Source organism: Lissotriton vulgaris, chromosome 8 (assembly GCF_964263255.1).
Source record: "Lissotriton vulgaris chromosome 8, aLisVul1.2, whole genome shotgun sequence".
Lineage (NCBI taxonomy): Eukaryota > Metazoa > Chordata > Amphibia > Caudata > Salamandridae > Lissotriton > Lissotriton vulgaris.
The window spans coordinates 1,128,071,496-1,128,096,682 of record NC_141696.1 but is presented as its reverse complement, the minus strand read 5'-3'; the positions used below and the strand labels follow the sequence as shown (position 1 = coordinate 1,128,096,682).

The 25,187-nt window shown below is 48.5% G+C and overlaps 1 protein-coding gene across 1 annotated transcript in view; it reads left to right on the top strand.

The window, feature by feature from the left end:
* CDADC1 (cytidine and dCMP deaminase domain containing 1) overlaps positions 1 to 25,187 on the top strand; it is a 237,259-nt gene that overhangs the window by 107,144 nt on the left and 104,928 nt on the right. The window lies entirely within an intron of this gene.

Sequence of the window (25,187 nt, the reverse complement as noted above, 5' to 3'; positions counted from 1 at the left end):
GATACAGTTTTGAATGATATCGATGCCACCTTTGACACCGAAATCCCGCGATTTCCCGCGTATGCCATCCTGGGGCTTCCTAATGCACTTACTTTTCCCCTGAAATCCGTCCGAGGTCGCCAGATGGGTATTGCCATGCAGACAGCTACACAACATATTTTATTGCTCTGGGGATCACCAACCAAACCCACACACACGGGGTGGCTACACAAAATCTGGTTCACCTTGGGCATGGAACGAATCCAAGCTACCCTCACGCAAACTACGGATGCATTTCAAAAGACTTGGCAGCCATTTATATCTCTCCTATCTAAGGAGTTCAACGAAATCACCTGCCCGAAATACCTCCGACTGCTACGCCTTACAGATACGACTACTGGAACTCAGGAACCTCAGGGGTAATCAGGACAGCTCTTTTCTGACCAATGAACGATGGATCTCCTACATACGGCACACTGGTGGGGGGGGGCCGGGGGTAGGTTGGGGGGGCGGAGGGGTTTTGTGGGTATGGTTTGTTCAAACTTGTTTGCTAACATTGCCTGCCATTTGCCTTCTGAGCATCACACCGCTCTTCTCGAGAGGCCATCTCCTTCGCCATCTCTCACAGCGCGCTGAACAGACGCTTGCTTGTCATTTTCAATTGGTCTACCTGTTACATGTACTTTGTAATGCGATGCTTTACTATGCTTCTTGGCTCAATAAAATACATTTAAAACTAAAAAAGAAATCGGGGGAGTGGCGCCCGATATTAGACCTCCAAGCCCTCAGCTCAACAAGTACATCAAGTCCAAGACATTTCGAATGCTGACTTTGCTAGAAATCTTACAGTTCCTAAACCCCTAGGAGTTCCTCTCCACAATCGACCTCCAAGATGCCTACTTTCATGTGCCAATCCATCACAGACACAGAAAGTATCTGCGTTTCAGAGTAGGGAAGAAACACTTCCAGGTCAAGGTTCTGCCTTTCGGCCTCCTTTCCGCACCGAGGGTCTTCACAAATATCATGGCTCCGGTAGCGGCTTATCTTCGCCTACAGGGCATACAAATGTAACCCTATTTAGACGATTGCCTGATAAATTCCCCATCATTTCTCGCTGCTCAACAGCACACTCAAACTTGCCTCTCCGTCTTCAAGACTTTGGGTCTTTCCATCAATTATGAGAAGTCACATGTCCTTCCAGCTCAACAGAGAGATTTTCTGGGAGCTTTCATAGACACGAACCTGGCAAAGATGTTTGTTTCCCAGGAGCGTCGAGTTCACATTTCCTAATTAGTGGCTCTTCTGCGTTCCAAAAAGTCTGTTTCTGTCCGCATATTGAAATCCTTTCTGGGCATGACGTCGTCCTGCATACCATTGATCCCCAAGTGCAGGTTGCACATGAGAGTAATCCAAGAAGAATTGGAGAAACAATGGCGGCAAGTCTCCGGCACGTTCAATAACAGAGTCTCGCTGACTCCTCGCCTTCAGGGAGTGTTGAAATGGTGGGCTCACCCTCCCAACGTCGCAGCAGGGTGCATGTTTCAGGAAACCACCCCCACACGGACGCGTCCTTGGAGGGCTGGGGTGCACACCTCGAAGGTTTGTCCGTCAACGGCAAATGGACTGTGGACCAACGCAGTTGGCCATCTTTATCGCCCTGAAGTCCTTCCGTCTGCTGGTGGAAGGAGAGTTTCTTTTGGTGCGTACGGACAACACCACAAGTATGCACTACATCAACAAACAAGGGGGTGCGAAATCTCTTCTGCTCTACAGACAGGCACAGCAAATCTGGCAATGGGCGACACAGCATCGAGTCCATTTGACTGCAGTCCACGTGCCGGGCATCTGCAATGCCCTTGCGGACTCTCTGAGCAGATCTGCCACAGTCAACCACGAGTGGGAACTCCATCAGCCGACTCTGGACTATGTCTTTCGCATGTGGGGCTATCCAGATCTCGATCTGTTTACGACGCCACTCAATCGCAAATGCCTACGTTACGCAAGTTAGCATCCCCATAAAGGATCGAGCGGGAATGCATTTTCGATCAACTGGTCGAGAGAATTTGCATACGCTTTTCCACCGATCCCTCTAGTTCCTCGTCTCCTACACAGAATGGGAGCACAACCATGTTGTATCCTGTTGATTGCCCCAAGGTGGCCGCTTCGACCATGGTTCACAGATCTTCTTCTGCTTTCCCAGTGCGATCTAATTCCTCTTCGCCCCCTGCTTCACCTTCTCACCATGAACTACGGACAGGTCTGCCATCCAGACCCAGCATCTCTCCAGCTTCATGCTTGGAACCTGAGCACCATGAGTTTGCACATCTAAATATTGCTCCTGACTGCAGAGAGGTTCTTGCTCATGCACGTGCTCCTTCGAATATTAAAACCTATAAACTAAAATGGAAACGGTTTGTGTTTGGGGCCACTCAAAAAACATTGATCCTCTGCTCGCCACCCCAGAGAAAATTCTGCCTTTCTTCCTCCTTTTAGCAAAATCGGGACTTTCACATTCCACTCTCAAAGTTTTCCTGGCCGCGCTTTCCCGCTTTCACCATGATGGTTTCACATCTCTGTACTCCTCTCGGATCATTCGCCAGTTCTTTAAAGGCCTGTTCCGGATGTTCTCACCTATCCGACATCCATCTCCTGCTTGGCGTCTGAATCTTGTCTTAGCCCAGCTTCTCAAGCCTCCGTTCAAACCAATCCACTCAGCGGATTTGAAATTTCTTACTTGGAAAGTTTCCCTCCTCCTCGCACTTACATCCTCCAGGCGGGTGAGCGACATCCAAGCTTTCACCATTCAGCCACCTTTTCTTCAATTCTCTAAGGACGCTGTTGTACTTCGTACAAACCCTAAATTTATTCCAAAGGTTCCGTCTGACTTTCATCTAAACGAACCGGTCATTCTCAAGACTTTTTTCCCTGACCCTCAGTCTCCCGCTGAGTGTACTCTTTTTAAAAAAAAATTTAATATCATTTATTTTGCATAACATAGCATTAAACTTACATTGTGACCGTATCACAAAAGACAACAGGATAAAAAGACTCATGATTGCACAATATTACATGTGTTGACACCAACAGTACGCTACGACGTCATTACTCGTCATTCAACAGTCACTGATCAGGTGCATAACTGAAGGCACATATGCCGAGAAAAAGAAGAAACAGTTAACCCAAAAGGAGGTGCGGTCACATAAAAATAATAAGGAGAACAGCATACAGATCAAATCAATGCCACATTATCAACGGTGCCAGTTGGCTTTAGAGTACATTTGAAACAGGGGAGGTGCAACGCATACATAGCATCACGATTCACCTAAACATATATAGCTCAGGCCGGTGGTTTCTCTACGAAAGGCACATTCCCGTCATGTTCCTTGAAAAAGTCAAACAACTATTAACCAGACCATAGCATCAATACAACTGAATCTAATCATCCAACCAGTGGGGCAAAATGGGGGTGTGCACGCAATTCAATATTCAAAACATTTTACTTGCTGGTTCAGAACTGTTAAACAAGAACACAATAAACCATAACATCATGAAAGAAAAAGAAAACCGATGTAAAGAAACTAAAAGAGAGGCTGACCATGTGTGCTGTGTTATCGCTTACGTGGAATATCTAATGCATGATGTGGTATTCCCGGCAAACGGGGGGTCGGGGAGGGGGGGGGGGGGGGAATGCAGGCAGTGGGAGGAACACGGGGGGCACAAATAAATAGCAGTGGCTTCCATATCAGTACAGCGGGGGCCATATGTGTCTGGCTGGGTGCATGGGCGCACTCAGGTTGCCCCAGCAAAGCCCCCACACACATTGGGGTCCAAATGCAGAGCCACATCTCTGTGCCATGTCTGGTGCCAGCGTCATAGGGAAAAGTATAACCAGGAGAGGTGTGTCTAAGTAATTCCATGCTGAAGGCATGCACGGTGAAAAGCGGCCAAGGTATCATCCCAGGCCTGGGCTATGGGGTACGCTCGGAGTCCCGACGTTTCCTCCCTGTGTAAGACAATGCTTTCAGCTCTTGCCCAGTTGTCAAAGGAGCTACGCCAATGCGTCGCTTGGGGGGGTTCACTGTTCTTCCCACGCTTAGTGATAAGCCTTTTCGCCGTTATCAAGCCAAGGTCACAAAATCTATTGGGGACTCTGGTCAGCTTCGTCCGTTTACATAGGCCCAGTAAGCATGTTTCCCATGTGAATTGCAGTTCCCCACCTACACCTGTTGTCAATAAGTCTGACACCGCTCGCCAGTAAGCGTGCAGTGAGGGGCAGGACCAGAGCATATGCAAAAAGCCTGCATCGACTAGCCCACATCTCGGGCACGCCGAAGTGATAAGTCCGAAGTAGCGATTGATCTTATCCGGGGTTAAGTATGCACGGTGCATGATGTAAAATTGGATAATCTTAAAACCGGAATTACGTGGAATGTTAACAGCACTAGTCAATACCATCCCCCATTCCTTATCGGTCCATTCTCGGCCCCTGTCCGCCGCCCATCTATCTCTCAAGCGCTGGGTAGAAAATTGTGTGTGGATTTGGAGGGCCTGCGCCAGCCAGTGCACCACATGGGGCCCGTTCCACATCACATGCAGATATTGTATCAACAAATGGATTGGTGGTTCATCCAAAAGGTCGCCCCAGGCCCGTGTCAGTGTGCGTATAAGTGTTGCATGCGTTAAGAATTTTCCTGCAGGGAGGCCCGTGTCCGCAACCTGCGTCTCGAACGGGCTCAATGTCCCTTCGGTAAATAGGTCCCCAACAGTATCCACCCCAGCCTGTACCTAGCTGTTTAGCATCGCCTCTGTGAGTATACCGCCGTCTCTGGGCGTCCCCAGCAATGGCAAGTTTGGGGCGTACAGCTTTGTGGAGCTAGTAAGCTTCATACTCCTCACGTAGCACCTTCGCGCTACCGCCAAGGGTAGCTGTTCTGGACAGCGGACCTTGGCTGAAGGGTGGACCAGTGCGTGTACCTGTGCAAGCGTCCTTATGGAAGTATCTGTGGCTGTGTCACCCAGGTTCTTCCCACTCAGCCAGCCAGTCACCCATTACAGCTGCGCAGCTAAGTAGTAAAGATCCTGATTGGGAACTGCCAGGCCCCCAGCCTCCGTAGAGGCATAAAGCGTCCTCAGAGCCACTCTGGGTCGCCCCGCATTCCAGATCAAGTTCCCAGTTAGGGTCTCTAGCTCGCGAAATAAGCGCCTGGGGACATAGACCGGGAGGTTAGCATAAAAATACAGCAATTTGGGCAGCGCTATCATTTTCGTCATTGTAACCCGACTGGGCACATTCAGAGGGAGAGTCTTCCAGAAGGACATCTGCGCCCGCAAGGAGGAAATTGCCCGTATTAAATTACCCTCCAATACATCCGTGGGGTCTCGGTATACGCGTATCTCTAAATAACGGAACGTGGTTGAATACCAGACAAGCCGTTCATCCTGAACTGTGATTGCACATTCCGGTGTGGCAGCATTAAAAGCATATACGCCAGACTTAACCGAGTTGACCCAGAGCCCCGACATCTCCCCAAAGGTGCGGAAGATGGCAGTAAACACCGACAGGAAGCGGGTCAGGTCTCTAATGTAAAGCAATAGGTCATCAGCGTACAATGATACAGCGTGTGTGCCGTCAGCTAGGGGGATGCCCCAGTCCACGCCAGAGGCCTGCAGCTGTGCCGCTAAAGGTTCCATCATCAGTGAAAAGATTAAAGGGGACGGGGGCATCCCTGCCGGGTTCCCCTACGCACTCGGACAGGGTCAGAAAACTGCTTGCCCGTGCGGACCCGGACAGTGGGCCGCTGATACAGAAGCTCCACCATATGAATGTAATCGTCTCCCAAACCGCATTTCTGCCCCACCGACATCAGGTAGGGCCATTCGACAGTCGAATGCCTTCTCGAGATCGAGCACTAGACATCCAGAATGAGGCCATTGAATTGTGGCAACGCTCTGCACCCTAAACAACCGGCGGATATTGTACGAGGCGCTACGGGCTGGTACAAAACCATTTTGGTCTGTGTGAACAAGAGCGGGCACAAGGGGAGCTAACCGCTGGGCCAAAGCGGAGGCCAGGATCTCATAATCCGTATTAAGGAGAGCTAATGGACGATACGATCCCAGCTAGGCCTCGTCTCTGTCAGGCTTTGGTAGAGAGACCAAGTGGGCATCATTCAGTGTGAGCAAGAGTGCAGAGTCGGCAATTGCCGCCACATATATCTGCAACAGTTCCAGAATCAGGATTATGGAATAAGCTTTATAAAATTCAGCGGGCAGCCCATCGGGCCCCGGGGATTTTCCATTAGAGAGGGAGAAAATGGCTGCTCGCAGTTCCTCGGATGTCAGCGGTGCACCAGGCTCGTCTCGTTGCATATCCTCTATCTCGAGCAAGGGCAGAGCAGAGAGATACTCCGCTATGTCAGCAGGCGAAGCCTGCAATCGGGACCGATAAAGGTCAGTGTAATGACCCACAAAGGCATCATGGATGGCTCTCTGTGTACACTGTGGCGCCTTGTTTAGTGCAGATTGACGTCACTGGGGCGGTCCGGGTGTCTTGTCTGATTAGCCACGCCAATAATTTGCCCGGTTTGTCCCCAGAGTAATAGGTGCATGCCGAGTGGGCTGTGTAGTTCAAATTTTTTAGCCTGTCAAGCAGACGGGTGTGTGCCTCTCTGGTCGCCAATAACGTCCCCTCGTCACCCTCCATCGCCTCTTGTTCCTCTCGCAATACGCTAGCCTCAATACGTTTCAACTCTCCGTCTATTTGTTTCTCCATACCAGCTTGTGTGCCCAGAGAGTGACCCCTCATGACAACCTTAAATGCGTACCATTCAAGTTGTGGGGTGGAGGCAGTGTTGTTATTCTCCTCAAAATACTGTAAACTGCAAGTCGAGAGTGCTTCACGGAATGGGGCGTCTAGGAGCAAATCAGGTTGGAGCCTCCAGGTGGGTACCGGAGGGTGCGGGCATTCCCACGTTAATTCTAGAACATGTGGGTTATGGTCTGAGTGGGTACGACCCATGTAGTAAGTGTATGTGACATGGAAAAGTAGGTCACTAGTCAGCATGTATTTGTCCAGCCTGACATGCAATGTATGTGCGCCTGAATAATAAGAGAAAACCTTAGTGTGTGGATTGCAACTCTGCCAGGCATCGTGTAATTCCCACTGTACCGCCCAGTTCGTGAGTGCCCTCATGGCCCAAGTTACCGGTGCACTGGCTAAGGGTGGGACGGAGCGGTCAAGGGCAACGTCCAAGACACAGTTATAGTCTCCACCTAGCATCAAGGGTACACCAAGCCAGGGCGCCAGCACTGTCGACAGCCGTGCAAAAAAATCTCCTTGCTCAGTGTTGGGGGCGTAAAGAGATGCAAGGACGATCAAGCGGCCATCCAGCCTGCCTTGTACAACCACATATCTAGCCTCCGAATCCACCCTACAGTGTGAAAGTGCAAATGGGACCCTGGGACGCACCCAGATCAGCGCTCCTCGCGCATAGGCCGAGTATCCAGTAGCATAAAACTGCCCCGCCATCTACGATGCAACGTCTGTGTCTCCGGGCCAGTTAAATGTGGTTCCTGCAAGAGGGCTATATGCACGTGATGTTGCTTAAGATATGAATAGATTTGATAACGGCGTGATGGCGTGTGCATGCCGCGCAAGGTTCCACGTGCATACTTTAATCACTGACATGATGTCTCCAGGAACTCTCCACCCTCGCCCCCCCCCTTCCCACCCCCCACCAATAGCCAGCACATCAACCCGCTAAGCTGCACATCCACAGTTATCATCAGAGGGTCAGCGCACACACTGAAGGCGTGCATAGGACAGCGGAACATGTCGCCCAAACACATTAATGTGCAAATATATTCTTAAGTCCAGGGGGGATCACTAAGCGTGACCGTCACAGGCGTGTTGTGTAAACCAATAGAGGGTACCTCCCCCTGCACAGGAGTCCCATGCTAGTCGGTCCGAGCCCAGCCGTTTCTGGTTCGGGCAGAGGGCCAAGACCCACCAGGGGTGGTGCTTAACTGCCAGGTACCGCCTAGGAGCAGGACGCCGCACAGCCCCCATTCCAAGGGGCAGGGTCACCCCCATCGCCCAATTGCCCAAGCGCAAACTGATCCAGTGCATTCCCAACGTCTCTGCACCTATAATACTCACTGCGCCAGTTCAGTAGAAGACTAAGTTCAGCTAGGACTCAAAGCTCCACCATCCCCGCCCAGCGGATGTCTCGCGGAGGCCAGGACCAGCAAAGCAGTATTGGCTTTCAGAGTCAGGCAAGGCATTTCAAACAGTCTGTTCCATCATCGGTGGATCAGATCAGCAGTCTGTGGAGTGACATCTGGCAGGTCCATCGACACCTGCGAGTCTGGTAATCCATAAAGGTGCTCGTCATCGCTGGGCATCTCCTGCGAGCTAGCCTCCAAGGCGGCGTCCGCACCCAAGGAGCCGCTGATCTCCGCCACCATCCGAAGGGCCTCCTGCTGTTCGCTGTGGACAAGATCGGCCAGGGGGCTCACCTCTGTCTCCCAGCGCCGCCGTCCAACTGATGAGGACCTGCGTCTGCGGCGGCGGGGCCCCCGAGAGCGCCTCGAGGGCGGTGCCGATGTCGTTGCGTCAGGATCTGTACCCAAACCAGACTCTAGCCATGCCTCAACTGCCTTGGGGGTATTAAAGAAGTGAATCTTATCCAGGGCCACCACTCGCAGCCGTGCCGGGAAATGAAGGGAGTATTTCAGGGCCAGCTGGCGGAGCCGTTGCTTCACCGCCAAGAAAGAATGTCTCTGGCGCTGCACCTGGATCGTGTAATCTGGGAAGAGCATGATCTTGGCGTTCTCAACCTGTATCTCCAGCAATTTCCTGGATTCCTGCAAAATGGCATCGCGGTCGCGATAGTTAAGGATACGGATGAGCATGGGCCTGGGGTTGGATCCCGCCGGGGGCGGCCGGGTCGGCACACGGTGAGCCCGCTCCACCACGAAATGTTGTGAGAGTGTGCCATCAGGTAGCAGGCTCCGCAGCCAGGTCTCCATGTGAAGTTCGGGTTCCCTGCCTTCCCATCTTTCCGGCAGGCCTACAATGCGGACATTATTTCTTCGCGCCCTCCCTTCCGCGCGATCTTCTAGGAATTCTACACGGTTAAGGAGGTCCTGCACATGCCTGTCCGTTTGTGCGACCTTGGGTGTAATGTCTTTCATGGTAGGCTTCAAAGTGGAGGCGCGGTCCGCCAGCTTCCTGTGGTCAGCCCGCAGGTGTGTGAGGTCTATGGCAACACTGTCGATCTTTGTCTCCAGGGAGGTGCGGGTCAGCTGCATCGACTCCTCCAGCCACTCCATCGCCGCCAGCTCGTGTCCAATTTGGAGGCAGTCTGTTCCTGATTGGTCGATTTTGCCGCCTTCTCCATCTTCCCCTTGAATTTGGTACTTCCGGCACCAGTCCTCGTCCTAGTTCCCCCAGACATGGGCAGGACAGCTTTCGTCGCGATGCGATGATGTCCAAAGGCTACCCCGAGTTCCAGGGGGTGCAATCTTCCCCGTGCTCAGGGGTGCCAAGGCACACAGGGGGCGCAGGACAATATCACTTCCTGTCTCCACAGCCAAGGGGCAGCTATAGGGCTGGGGCAGGGTATAGAGGCCCGCACTCCCTTTCAGCGCGGCCAGCTACCTTCGGTATACCCAAGTATGCGTCCCTCGTAGGCAGCAGAAGCGTGGAGCCGCGGGCAGGTGTTTCCGGTCCCAGCCAGGCTCCCTCCCAGCTCCAACAGTCGTGGGGGCTCCCAATCCACCTCGGGCAGTCGATTACGGCAAATGGCGGCCGCACCCAGGCACCGCAGCTCAGAGCGCAGCCCCCCCACCCCCACTCCTCAGGACATCCATCACCAACTCCGGGAGTCGCGTCTCAGCCGTGACAGGGCGGGAAGGTGTGGGGCTCAATTCACTGCTCCGCTTTCCCGGGGGGGGCGCTGCCCACAGGCCGCAAGCTACAGGCCCGCACCGCAGCCGAGCCGGGGACACAAGGCCCAGATCGTGGCCCCTCCCTGCAGGGGGAGGGGGTCATCCGCCTCCAGGGTCAGGAGGCGCACTCGCCCCGAAACAGAGCGAGCAGCGCCCAGGTGTTGAGTCTGCAAAGTGCGCCGCAGGTTCGCCCCAGGAGCTTCCAGGTAGAGGGCCTCAGCGACTAGGCCGCACGTCCACGGTGCGTCCTCTGCCTTGCGCAGATGCGAGCGCCGGCCGGGGAAACCAGTGGGTGAGGCAGTCCGCTTACGCCGCAGCCGGAGCGGCCAGCAGACGGTTCCGCGGCCTCAGCGCGGTAGGGCTATGCAGGCTGCCCCCACACAACTCCGCTATGGGTTTGGGCCGATTCCGGATTAAAAGGACTGATAATTTGCCTGTAAAGGGGGAGCTCAGCACGGAGCTCTACTCAGGCACGACCTCCGCCATCGCGTGCATAACCACGCCCCCGCTGAGCGTACTCTTCATTCCCTTGACCTGAAAGATGCCTGAAATTCTACATCCAACGCACTGCTGTCTTTCGAAGGTCTGACCAATGCTTTGTTGCCTATGGGTGGATGCGCAAGGGACATCCGGTCACTAAACAGACCATCACTTGCTGGATTTCTTCTGCCATCAACGAGCTGGCAAGCCTCTTTCTGCTCCGGTGCGAGCACACTCGACTAGAGCAGTTGCATCCCCTACCGCCCTGTTTGCTGGAGTGCCTATACATCAGATCTGTAGGGCGGCAATGTGGTCCAGCAGGCACACGTTCACAAGGCACTACTGTCTGGAGACCGCTAACGCTGCGGACACTGCTGTGGGTCGAGCGGTGCTACGAAATCTCCTCAGAAAAAGGTGAGTCTCTGTTGCTTCCCGCCTCCTGTCATAAAAGGTTTTTCTTGAGCCATCTGCAATGTTAATATGTGCATTTATTTAATTGCATTTTTTCTTTATTGCCTTTTATGACTTTATTTATTTTGGCTTACTACTTTCTATTCTTATTCAAGCATGTGAATCTATGAAAGACACCCTAATACTGGAGAAGAACAAAAGTTACTTACCTGTAAACTGTGGTTCTCCAGTATTGGTGTCTTTCATAGATTCACGTGCGACCCACCCTTCCTCCCCTCAGAGGCTGTCTTCTCCTCATGCACTCTTGGTCACTCTTGTGCTACGAAAATCTGAGGGCTTGAGCTTCTGAGGAGAAGGTTTTAGAGGGTGCTACAGCCTGATTGGCTGGAATATGGACTATTATAATGACATGGATATGTAACCAAAGTGAACTCTCCCTCTATGCTTTCTATGGGCCAATGTTGTTCTATGGTACTTTTAAGTGTTTTATGTTTTTATTATTCTTATTATATATATTTATTTATGTGTGTGTGTGTATATATATATATATATATATATATATATATAAATATGATATATTTTATGTATATATATTACTACTACTTTATGTACCGTGGGACTCCCACTTCGACGATGGGGAATTATTCAAGCATGTGAATCTATGAAAGACACCAATACTGGAGAACCACAGTTTACAGGTAAGTAACTTTTTTTCTTCTGCCAGTGAATTCTAACAGCTGCTCTGTGTCCTCATTCCAATGTGGCCGCAACATAGTAAACTCTCAGAACCTGTAAACTACTTTGGGTCACCACATCTAGGGCATAAATCACATACTGCTGAGTACATCCTATGAAATCTAGTCGGAGACAGGTATGCCCTTTGAAGGATTGTATACTCTATCAGTTTACATTTTTATTGCACAACATGGAATCTGGGTGCTCTAGCCTCTCCTCCCATTCCCGATCAGTGAATTGTGTATGTTCAGATCTATTTCCCATCTACTCCGCAGCACGGCTAGACTTATTTTAGTTTGACCAAAAATCTTCCAATCATTGCCTTCCGACACCCCCTTTTTGTCAACAACATTTACAATGCATATGCAATAATCTAGTGTTGACATTTCTTACTGGGACTCTGTTTGAGCCCCTGCATGTTGACATTCAAAACTGTATTTTTAGTGGCTATCACCTCACCCAGAAGGGTTGGTGAGTTACATGCTCTCAGCTTCCGTCTTCCATTTATCTCTTTTTTGCGGATCAGTTGTGATTTCGTTCCAGAAATGGTGACAGCCTTCTACCTTGCTCAGTCCATCACCTTTCCAGCCTTCTATCCCCTGGCCCCCCACACTAAGCAGAAGGAGAAGTTGCATGGGCTGGATCCTAGGTGGGCGGTCAACTATTATCTTGACTATACCAAGGACATATGACATAAAATAACAATAAGTGAGGGGACACAGGTACAAAGTAGGTGAGAGACTGGACTCCCGACTGAAGACAAGTAAAGAGATAGACCAAGGCACATGCTGAGTGAGAGTGGAGTATGGTGCAACCCAGATGACAAGTAATAGAAGCTCAAGACACACTACTCAAGGACGAAAGGATCAACACGAATGAGCAAAGGGTTGCTGTAAGGATATGAGACAGTGAAGCCATATTCATAATGGATGAGAATCGGGACCTCTGCAAACAATCGATTTGAGAGTTGATCAAACATATTGTGGATTTCAATGGAATTCAAGGCACATTATAAATGACAGTTGATCGATGTTTGGGACAGTGAGCGTGGGACATGAGGAACCAGGCTGATGAGCAAGGGCATCGAATCACATGCTAGGTGTGAAACAGGAGCAAGGCTCAAGAAGAAAGAGTCGGCACCATGGCACAGAGGAGAAGGCGGCACAATATGGATTATCATTGAACAAAGAAAAATATGGATTTATAAGGGAAATAAGCTTGACATTAGATGAGTGACAGGACTAAAACCTATTGATAAGAGGACCAAGATACAGAAAGAATTAGTGTTGATTGAGGCCCAAAATGGATAAAAGAAGGGACCAAGACAAAATCAATTGAGAGAGGGGACCAAGGTAAAAGATGGGAAAGAAAAGAACAAGGCCCAAGATAGATGAGAGAGACAACCTAGGTTCAGGGTGGATGAGGAAGGGTCATGGCACAGAAGGCACAAGACGGAAGAGAAAGGGAACCAAAAAACTAATAGTAATAGGCAGCAGATGGAGGCACCATACCGAAGATAAAGTGGTGTGCCAAAGACAGTGAGGCCCAACATGGCTGAGAAGAAGTGACATGGTAAATCTCTAATTGTTCCTGAAGAAGAGCTGACCTGCACATAGTATCTAAAGGATTATTAGAACTATTACATCAGGCAAGGTCTCTAATGTGCTCTATGAGCATCTGTTATCCTTACACTTGGAGAGACCCACAAGGAACAATATCTGGGATCACCTACCCAGGGAATGTTTGTAGGAGGAGGGAGGTCTAAACAAAACTCTAATCATGTAAATTCCTGGAAAAAACACAGGAGCTGCATACTCAGCGTGGATGACTAGCCAGACATTAAGGGTTAGGGAGGTCTAGCGATAGAATCCTCATGGTGGGTAGATGTTTGAAATATATGTTTGTGGTATTTTTTCCTAGAGCCCTGAGTTAGGCCTCTTCCTTAAAAGCTCCACAAACTATACCAGAGAAGTATTGATTTCAATGTGGGGGGATCAGAATCCTTAAACCCAACTGTGCATGTCTGGTATCTAGACATTCTGGAGATACTGGGGAAAGATTTTTAAATTTGACATTCTTATTGCAAGCATAGGGCACCCATGTTTAGGTGACTCCAAAATTTCTTTTTTACTCTTACTTTTTTGTGGCATATGCTTGCAATAGAAGATTAAGAAAATTCAACTTTGTACCAGCATGCTAAGGCCAGATATTTGGCTTTCTCTGTGCTTGTACTTATAGTGATATAAAAACAAAATTCCAATATTTTGCAAGCTTTCCCTGACAAACCAGCAAGGGTGAGAGAGTTTTTACTTGCACAGTAGATTCCCCAGGTTTTACAGAATTGGAGAATATATAATATTTCTACACTTTTCTTTTAGTGCTGAGTTTATTATTTGTCAGCAAATAAAGAATGCTCTACCATTAGCGATACTGTCTCAATGTCATGATATGTGATAATATTGCATAGTTAATTGTACAAACCACATCCCCTAGGAAAAACATATATTTTTGGCATTAGCAGAAGTTTCCTTTCCTATTTGTGGCTTACAATTTTTTTTTTTCAGAACAAAATTTTATTGAAGTACCGACAAAACACAAGGGGGGGACACCGTCCCGCATTACAACGCAGGACTAATGAGCTCAGGCATGAAAAGGATATGCAGTCAGTACAAACAATATTGGATTAATTACCCGCCCCCCCAAACCCCCTAGATGATACAAAACGTGTGCGCTCCCTGCCGCCCAGGGTGCAACAGTTATAGATCTTCTCCAGTGTCCTGGGCCATCGGTGGGTCCAGCCACAGTCCTCTGTAGTCCGCCCATCTTTTCCATATCTTAAAATGTTTCCGAGGGCATCCCCTGGCCTCAAAGACAGGACGCTCCAGCCCCATGCAAAAGTCCAACCCCTGTCTCCAAACTTCCAGTAAAGGGGCCCTGGGGTCCTTCCAGGCCCTGGCTATATCTCGCTTAGCCACAGTGAGGGCCAAGACCAGTAGGTGGCGTTTGTATATGTTGCCCCCCACCTGTTCCATAACATGCAGCAAGCCGAGTTGCGGTGATCGGGGAAGGTCCCAGCCCAAAACCTCAGCCAAGCAGTCCCAGACACCCATCCAGTATCTCGCCAGATTTGCACACGACCACACAGTGTGGACAAACGTCCCAACCTCCCGTCCGCACCTCAAGCACTCAGGGGAGGCAATCAAACCTGCTTTCCACAGCCGTTCTCTGGTAAAATAGGCCCTATGTAAGTATTTAAACTGAATAAAGCGGAGACGCATCGCAATGGCAGCCCCCCTAGGGGCCTCCAGGGCCTCCCTCCAGTCCTCCTCTTCGAGAGCTCCAACATCCCTCTCCCACGCCGCGCGTAGTCCATCCAGGGAGGAGGAGCAGTGTGTGACCAGGGTCTGGTATATATTGGAAATTTTCTTTTCTTCCAATTCCCCCATAAACACCTTGGCCTCCAGGGGGCTAAACTCGGGCAGGGACTCTAATCCCACCAGCGAGGGAGATAGTGCATGGCGCAGCTGCAGATATTTAAAGAATTGGGTCTTGGGCATGGCATATTCCTCCCGCAAGATCTGGAAAGACTTAAGGGTGGTGCCCCTCATGACGTGGCCGAGCGTAGAGATGCCAATAGCGTCCCAGCCCTTGAATCCCTGTAGGGACGCCAGCGCCGGTAGTCGTCCGTTTTGCCACAGCGGGGTCTCCCTCGTCAATTTGTTCCACCACCCCATGCGGCGCAGAGCTGCGCGCCACACACGGAAGACCACCTGAGTGACCATGGGGAGCCTTTTCCTGATAGCCGCCGAGTAAAGAATGGTGTGAACCGTGTCCGGGTCCATCAAGTACCGTTCCAGGGCGTAAGTCGGGTCCCTCCGATCCCCATACCACCAGTCGTTAAGCACCAATAGGTGCGCCGCCTGATAGTATGATAAAATGTCAGAGGTGGCCAGGCCCCCGCAGTACGTAGATAGAAAGCAAGTGCGGAGAGCTACTCTCGCCACTCCCTTGGCTTACAATTTTAAAACTGTATTTTATTCATTTGATTAATAGACCTTGAGTTATCTGTTTCCTGTCATGCTCATGTAGCCGAAAAAATCAAATTTGGTATTAAACATAAATCCTGGTAACACTAGCTGTGATAATAATGTCCCGAATGTCCCAGTTTTATCTGTTTGAAAAACATTGACCACCTATGTTAGAAAACTTTAAAAAGGCCCAAATATTTCCAAAATATCTTCAAGGTGCAATAGATATTGATGGGTGATTGCTTAAAAACATAACCCGAGAAAAAAAACATATACTTTAAATGGGTGCTCAAAAAGATATAGATTTGAAAAATATAGAGCTGAATTTTTGAGAAAAGCTCTGCCCCAAGGGCCACAAACATCCTGACAGCAAAGCATATGTGACCACACTCCTGATTTAGATTCGAGGTTTCAAACTTTAAAGTAAAAAACTATTATATTTTACCTTTCTCCCTCTTTAAACCTCCTTCTCTATACAGCAAGTTAATGGTGGAATGTATATCTCCTGTTTTGTCCTCTAAATCACTCTTTTAGCTGGCCACAAATCTTGGCTTGTAAGGTGAGTAAACTAATATTTCTAACCGCAGCTTCCTCACCTTCCTAATCTCTTGAGACGCCAGGCTAGATCCAGAAAACCTTTGTGCGATAGCTCACACATGCTGGTTTGTGCGTGTAAGGCTCTCTCCCTACAACACGCTGTGCATTTGCTGCCCCTGGCTGTGCTTGCCTTTGACCCTCCATTTTGTGTTGTTGTTGTTTTCCCCTGGTCCGCCCCTCCTCCCGCCACCGCCTCCCAGCTGCTGCCCCTCCCACGCTCCGCCCCCTCCACCATCCATTTATGACCAATGACCTAACGCGCAGCGTCCACGCGCAGCGATCGCGCCCAACCCGCGCCGAAGGTGCGCCAAAGGTAAGCCCGTCTACGCCCGTCTGCGCCTGGACCGCGCCCAGCGCCAGAGCCCCTGGTCCTCGCAATGCCCGGCCCTCCCGCATTACTTACGACGCCTCCACTCTCCTAGCCCTTAACCCCGGACGTTCCCCCAACTGCGTCCAAGCCGCTCCTAGACACACCCATGGACCCTTCTCATGCAACTACTGCAAGTTCGACGGCACCAAAACCAACCCCTCATCCACCGACACCAAGCAGAGACCCGACACCAACCACCTTAAATGCATCCTGCTCAACACCCGCTCAGTCCACAGACACGCCATCGAACTTTGGAATCTACTAGACACCATCTCTCCCGACGTCGCCTTCCTGACAGAAACATGGATGAACGCCTCATCAGCCCCTGACATCACCATTGCCATCCCTGAAGGATACAAGATCATCCGTAAGGATCGCATCGACCAAACAGGAGGAGGCATCGCTATCGTCCATAAGAACTCCATCCGCATCTCAACCAGCTCAGACGTCAACCTAGCTAGCGCCGAACACCTTCACTTCCAGATCCACACCGACCCCAAGACCACACTCAGAGGCACTCTCCTCTACAGACCTCCAGGACCCCGTGCAAAATTCAGCGACGTTATCACCGACTTTGTCACCCCACACGCCCTCCCCTCCGAAGAATACATCCTACTGGGAGACCTCAACTTTCACCTGGAAAAGAGCAACGACAGCAACACCACCTCCCTTTTGGACAACCTCGCGAACCTCGGACTCAAACAACTTGACTCTACGCCCACTCACATCGCAGGTCACACACTCGACCCCATCTTCACCTCCAGCAAACATGTCTCCTTCAGTCACACCACTACCCTCCAGTGGACGGACCACAGCTGCGTACACTTCTTCTACAATAAAACCACCACTCACAACCGACTTCAAACTACTCTACGAAGAAACTGGAACAATATCACCATCGACCAGATCTCCTCTTCGCTTCTTCAAAACCCACCTACCCACTCCTCAAACCCCGACCAAGCAGCATTTAACCTCACCCAATGGCTGTCCAACAGCGCCGACACCCTAGCACCGCCGAAAAAATGTCAAATCAAACTTGGCAGCAAAAACGCCTCCTGGTTCAATGATGATCTTAAGAAATCCAAGAAGCTCTGTCGCTCCCTGGAGAAAGCCTGGAAAAAAGACCCAAACACCAGCACCAGGGACGCCTTCAAAAACGCCACCCGCATACACCACCAACTGATCCGGACTGCCAAGAAAACCGCATTCAAAGACCGACTAGACAACAACGCCCACAACAGCAAGGAACTATTCAACATCGTCAAAGAATTCACCAACCCCTCAGCCAACTCCAACGACATCACCCCCTCGCAAGCCCTCTGCGATTCCCTAGCCTCATTCTTCCACAACAAAATTGCAGACATCCACAACAGCTTCGACATCCAACCCGGAGACCATCCCACCCAGTCTTCTGCCTTACCTGCACCCCCCTCGAACATCCTTAACAACTGGAACCCAATCTCCACCGAGGACACCATCCGCCTGATGAACTCCATCCACTCAGGATCCCCCACAGACCCATGTCCGCACCACATTTTCAACAAAGCAGACTCCATCATAGCACCACACCTCCGAGACGTCATCAACTGCTCCCTCAACTCCGCCACCTTCCCGGAAAACTGGAACACGCCGAACTCAGCGCCCTTCTAAAAAAACCCACAGCGGATCCCACCGAACTCAAAAACTACCGCCCCATCTCGCTCCTACCATTCCCGGCCAAAGTCATCGAGAAAGCCGTCAACAACCAGCTCGCCGCCTTCCTCGAAAGCAACAAATCCCTCGACTCTTCACAGTCCGGCTTCCGAGCCAAACACAGCACGGAGACCGCTCTCATCGCTGCAACAGACGACATCCGAACTCTACTAGACAATTGAGACACAGTCGCCCTCATCCTCCTCGACCTCTCCGCAGCCTTCGACACAGTCTGCCATAGCACTCTCCTACAGCGCCTCAATAACATCGGGGTCCAAGGATAAGCACTGGAATGGATCACCTCATTCCTCACCGGAAGAACCCAGAGAGTCCGCCTCCCACCATTCAAGTCCGAGGCCACTGAAGTCATCTGCGGCGTACCCCAAGGTTCCTCACTCAGCCCCACCCTCTTCAACGTATACATGAGCCCCCTCGCAACCATCGCTCGCCAACACAACCTCAACATCTTCTCCTACGCAGACGACACCCAACTGATCCTTTCACTCACCAAAGACCCCAACACCGCCAAAACCAACCTACATGAAGGCATGAAAGAAGTAGCAGAGTGGATGAAGCACAGCCGTCTGAAACTGACCTCAGACAAAACAGAAGTCCTTATCTTAGGCACCTCCCCCTCCGCCTGGGACGACTCTTGGTGGCCAGAGGCCCTTGGAAAAGCACCCATCCCGACGGACCACGCACGAAACCTGGGCGTCATCCTGGACTCCTCTCTCTCGATGAACAGACAAGTCAACGCAGTCTCATCTTCATGCTTCAACATCCTCCGCATGCTCCAAAAAACATTTCGCTGGATCCCCACCGAAACCAGAAAGACAGTCACCCATGCATTGGTTACAAGTCGCCTGGACTACGGAAACACCCTATACGCCGGTATCACCGCAAAACTCCAGAAAAAACTACAACGCATCCAGAACGCATCAGCCAGACTCATACTCGACATCCCACGCAAAGACCATATCTCTAGCCACCTGAAAAACCTCCACTGGCTCCCCCTCAATAAGAGGATTACTTTCCGACTCCTAACCCACGCCCACAAAGCACTCTACGAACTTGGACCCGAATGCCTCAACACACGACTTTCCTTCTACACCCCCCCTCGCCAGCTTCGATCTTCCAACCAAGCCCTTGCTACCATTCCCCGCATCAATAAAACCACCATGGGAGGTAGATCCTTCTCCTACCTCGCAGCTAAAACCTGGAACTCACTCCCCACCCACCTACGTCTCACACAAAACCACCTAGCATTCAGAAAGCAACTTAAAACCTGGATATTCGACAAGTAACTCCCTTCCCCTCCTCAAGCGCCTTGAGACCCTCTGGGTATGTAGCGCGCTATACAAATCTCTGACTTGACTTGACTTGACTATGTCGCAATCCCATCCAATGCTTTAACACAGAAATGCATTTGGTCATCATTTCTATGCGCTTACATAAGTTCCCTCTTTTCTCCAGCCTTTGACCTGAATCCGTAGCTTAGTGGCTGCAGTTTTTGCTCTTTTTTGTTTGTTTTTCAACATTTATCTTGAACACTGTGCAAGAGATATCTCTGATATGTTTTAAACCGTCCGCACCTGCTGGAGTGTGACTGCAAAAAATGATGGACAGAATGCTGAATGATTCAAACATTCTCGGCCAGTCAAGAGATCTGTGTTAAATCCATTGTTCCTTTGCCCACTACCCCACCCCAGTTTGGACCCAGCCATTTGCAAATAAGGCTTGACCCTGTGCCTCATGGAAACAGTCCAGACCGAACTGCCAAGCCAGATCCTCCCTGGACTGAAAGCGGTTTAATGTTACAAATCCAGAAACGTTTTATTATAAAAGTATGAATAAAACAGGAATGAAAACAATGTTGACCAATACAAAACAAATGTATTCTGCAAACGTTTATGCTCAGCTGTCTACATTAGGTTTTGACTTTTGGAAAGACAACATTGAGACAAAAACAGTCTGGGGCACAAAAGACTGGCAGGTGCAAGGTTTAGAAGCCCTGTTCAGAGACATTAGGTTTTGACTTTTGGAAAGACAACATTGAGACAAAAACAGTCTGGGGCACAAAAGACTGGCAGGTGCAAGGTTTAGAAGCCCTGTTCAGAGCCTGCATTATACCAGAACAAATAATGTTTTTAAATGACACTGGTCAACAAACTCTTGTCTTGGCCCGGCTAAGATAAAAGATTTAAATAAACCGTCTAAACCTAAACCCACATCTGACAGTAATGATACTACAGAAGAGGAGATAGACTTACCATATATTTTGAAACAAAACAGAACTAATCCTGATTGGAAAAAATGGTTAATCTGGCCCACAGACACGAATAACTGTCAAGATAGATTCCTGAACAAAACACAAGGGTTCACAGTGAATAGGCCAGATCCAAGATACTCCCAGAGACAACTGTGAGATGCAGTAAACAGGAAAGGGAAAAATTAAAGGGGTGCTCAAGTGAATTTGAGAGGAAAATTAGTTCAAAGGACAAAGTTAAAAAGATTCACTAAAAACCACAGTTTTTCAGTTGAACAAACAAAGGCCTACCCATACAATTGAATATACATCAATTATAACAAACACAATGGGGGGAGAGGGAAAAGGAAAAAGGGTGTAGGCCTTAGGTAAGGGGATAGCCGACGGCTGTGGTTTTTAGTTGTACTGAATCTTTTTAACTTTGTCCTTTGAACTAATTTTCCTCTCAAATTCACTTGAGCACCCCTTTAATTTTTCCCTTTCCTGTTTACTGCCTCTCGCAGTTTTTCTTTATCACTTATTTTAGGATTATGTAAATAAATTTGTGATATAAAAGTGAAGTCAATCACGTCTGGCTTCTTGACTAATATGTGTTGGGTTTGTTGCAATTAATATAGCCGTTTGTAAACTATACATCTCCTCAGGCTACTTGCCATGGCGTCTAATCAACACAACGTCATTGTTTACTGTATTTAACCTCACAGATAAACAAATCTCTTTGGCACAAAGAGGAGCAGACTATACTGTGCTGAGCATTGAAAAACTTGACAGTTTCTGAGAAGCCTGTCGTTGAATGGATAATACTTGGCACCATCACGATACCAGTGACGATTTTCTAATTTCAGTACTGTCTACAGCATATACCAGCGGGCCTGTATGAAAGTTTGGGTAAAGAATACATTAAGTCAACCTGGACTTTACCTTACACACACAAATGTTGGAGTGGGGGGAAAAGAGGTATTCCTTAGTGGAATAAATTGTAAGAACTCACTAAGTGGTACACTTTTGTGCCAGGGTATTAATTTACACTGAGCCTGAGAAAGTTCTGCAAATAACCTCTCTTGCCACCTGCACGGTACACCCTCCACAGTGATAGAACCAATTTTCAGGCAGCTATCCAATGGCAGCTACGTTATGCTCAATGACCACAGCTGTTGTGGCATGTTGCCAGGAAAAGCGTATCTGGTTAGTGTGTCATCCAGGGTCACTTGTTGTATGCAAGTATTGTATCCAAAGAGAAAGACAGACAGTGAGACAGCATTATGGCCTTCACTGAATATCTCTTCTATACAAATTGATACTTTAAGCAGAATGAAAGCCATTCTTTTGCAAAAAACTGTGCCACTGACCTCGTCCAGAGAAACGTATGATCTGCAGGTTGCAAGGACTTCTGCAGAGATACATGTATTATTATCAACAAATTTCCCAGTACATTTGGCGGAAATGTTAGGTCAAATCTTAAACATGTCTGATACCAGCGGCATCACACATGTATTTAAGATGATCTTTTTGGGACTATTAACACCATTTGAAGCAGTCCTCTGCATTTTTCCAAATTTCGTACACTCTGTGTTCGGCAGCCTGCCTCTCATTTTGGGACTAGTAGCAGGAATTCTAATTTTATTCCTTCTGCTCCGATATGGCAAGTCCAGTCACCAGCGATACCGAGACTACCATGGAACAAGCTCTCCTTGCCATGAGGTATCGTGAACGCATTACACAGATTCTTGGCTTGGCTCGTTTAAAAGATCTGAACACCACTTGGTTCCTTTTGTTCAGACCAATCTGGCAAGATTGCATCTTACCTGTTCTACGATGCCTGCTTTGCGGAGAGGAATGCGTGTTGGGCATTTGTCTTACACTACCATCAGTCCTGCCATTGGATGTTGATGCTTTTCTAAGTCCGGTAACGACTCATGCATCGTGTTGCCCCCGAAGGCTGCCGATTCTGATGACAGCATTCATTGAGGTCTCACTGGCAAGTTTAACTGAGGGTGAGATACGTGGAACAACAGGCACACAGGTACCACCTACTGCGGACATTGCTAATGCATCAAACGCTGACGGCGATGATCCTCATCTATGCACATTTGATCTGCTAACTAAAGTAGCTCCACTTTCACCTACTATGGTAGACGGTTTCTTTGCCAGCCTAGACGATCTGATGTTTTCTCCTGACACTGAGAATAACTTTTGATTCATGCACACAGCGTTCCCTGAACTCTGAAATTCGGCCTTCGTTTTTTTCAAAACAAACTATCTAACAATTTGAACTTTTTCTAAAATAGAACTTTTGGCACAGAGTCATCTGCTTAAAGTAGAACTATTCTTAGAGAACAAGATTTCTTTTGAAAAACTTCCTAAATGACAATATTTTTCACTGTCTTAAAAACAAAACAAATTTGTATATTATGCTATGGGATGGTGTAGCAACAGGATAATTTGCCCTATTTGGATTGGTGATGACTATGGTCCACTGCCATCTCAGTATATTGCTATGAATCCTTTATTTCAGCCTATTTGTAGGGTTTGTCTATTGGCTTTGGCACGATTCTATGCCTATTTTGGCTCTTTTCGGGCCTAAAGGCCTAAACTAGAGAGCAGCCATCTTGTCTTTCTGCCTTAGTTGTCTGAGGCGCTTGTAGGTCAGAAGTGATATTTAGAGTTGAGTTGTTATTCACTAGTTAGAAACCTATGAGGACCGGCCCTTATCGAAGGAATGTGTTTTTCCCCGGGCTTTAGACGCAACTACAGCTGGCCACTGTGGGAGCGCAGGGAGCGCGGGGCTTGGCACAGGAATTCGGTGGGAGGCCGGGTGCTTGCTGGAAATTTCCATGAGCAGAGAGCCTCCCATATTATCAGAGAACAGAAGAGCAGAGTTGTCAGATGGTTTTTGGAACTGAAGAGAGTGGTCAGATGGAACTGAAGAGAGCGGTCAGATGTTTTTTGGAAATGAAGAAGTCAGTTGGTTTGCAGAGCTGGAGCTGTGAGTTGGACAGCTGAGCTGTGGAGCAGTTACCAGTCAGATGGTTTTTGGAACTTAAGAGAGAAGTCAGATGGATTTGAGCAGGTGAAGCTGTCAGTCAATGAAGAAGTCCGTTGGGAGTCGGCTGGAAGAGTTAGAGTGCAGTTGGAGCCAGTGGAGTGCAGAGACCATGATGAACATCAGAAGTTGGTCCCTTGGTGGTGGTGCCATGGTGATGGATAGAGTCCTAATTCCACCAGAGAGGGACAGAGAGTTGGACCCTTCTTAATAGGGAGAGGTGTTCTTAAAATGTTTCTATTATATCTGTTCACAATTAATCACTTTTCTTTCAGCTATCTATTTGTATGCCATGGTTATTCACTTTACTTTTTAGTTCTTTATATCAATGTATGTGTTGGTGATTGCATTCGATCATTGCGCTACATAGAGCATTAGTCATTTAGATCCTTGTCATTGTAATAAAGAGACCCCAGTCAAATCCTGTTTGTTTATTGTCTCTGAGAGAGAGTAAAGGGTTCCTTTTTAACCAGATGCTGATGTATAGAGGGCTGGGAGACTCCCCCACTTGCGGGTAACTGTTGATAACTAGGTACACTACTCAGGATCAGGGATGGTTGCAAGACAGAACATATGATTTGCCCTTCGTTTCCGTGGAGGAAGGTCGGGACCCTTTTTTACCAAATGCTGACAGAGAGATGGGTGTTTCCTCTCTGGTAAGTAATTGTAGATACGGAAGGGAAATCGGCTCCTAAGCAGGAATGCCCAAATTGTTGATAGAGCTACCCAACATAGCATAGACAGTCGTGAGACTATAAAGAATCGTCGGGGGACGTTAAAGATAAGATAAAGAATTGTTGGGTGACGTTAAAGATAAAGAATCAGTTATTCAGTGAGGTGACTATAGGATATGATATGGAATTCCTTAGATGTTGGTGGTATCTTTGATTGTACAGGCTTGTAAATAGATCTTTTTCACCTTCTCAGGTGAGTATTCTAGATATCATGTATATAGTGGCTTGAGAAGAGTGTGGTTACGTGACGACTGGGTTAGCTACGGTTGGTAGGCTGCTTGGTCTGAGAATCCGGTCGTTACAGATGGTCTCGACCTTTTTTTTCTGTACCTTAAAAGACATTTCATGAATGTAATTTCATATTTGATAAAGGTTAGAATGTATGCTCTCATAATATGCTTCATATCTATTGAGACCTGCTTTTCCTGCAATTTATACTCATTTCATGTGAACAACCGCTTTTCAAATGCAATTTGTATTTTGGGTGGGATTGTAAACACTAGCCTTAGATATGTTCAGTGCTTATACATTTAGTTTTATTGTACTTAATATTGTGGAGTGGGTGTTATGTACGAATCTAGGAGCCTAGTGTAATTTTCCCGATTCATGCCCATATATAAGTATAAATCACCCGATCCTTATTATAGGCATAGAAATCATACCCTTATTTAGACTGATCCTATGCAGCCCAAATACGGCATGGCTACTTCCACTAAGTTCCGAGAATCCACAACGATTTCTTGGGAAAACCCGTCATCAGCAGCTATGGACTTCCCCTTGCCTGAATACTAATTTATCTAGGAAATCATGGAGTTTTCAAAGAACTGAGTCTTTGATGACATTATTATGTCCAATCATACGTCAAACTCGGAACCTTCAAGGTATAAATATGCCTACATTT